The sequence below is a fragment of the Aptenodytes forsteri genome, unplaced genomic scaffold (assembly GCF_000699145.1).
Source record: "Aptenodytes forsteri isolate BGI_AS27 unplaced genomic scaffold, ASM69914v1 Scaffold321, whole genome shotgun sequence".
In the NCBI taxonomy this organism is placed as follows: Eukaryota; Metazoa; Chordata; class Aves; order Sphenisciformes; family Spheniscidae; genus Aptenodytes; species Aptenodytes forsteri.
Window position 1 is genome coordinate 693,761 of NW_008795030.1, and position 267 is coordinate 694,027.

Sequence of the window (267 nt, forward strand, 5' to 3'; positions counted from 1 at the left end):
GTCGGATCCTGCAATTTAGCAGGTATTATTTGGCAGCTATAAACAGAGCTTCTCACACAGCTGGGGAGAGATAAAGGTTGCAGTGCAGATACAGATTAGGTGGTTCCCTTGAGGCTGTGACACCTTGAGATAGAAGCAGATCTTCTTCAAGGGAATGGCTCGCTGGCAGCCTGGAAAACCTGGAGCCGAGCGGCCTCCAGCAGCACCTCGGCCCTTGCCTTGCACCCGCAGGGAGGGACGGGGGGGCTGGGGGGTGCTTGGGGCAAC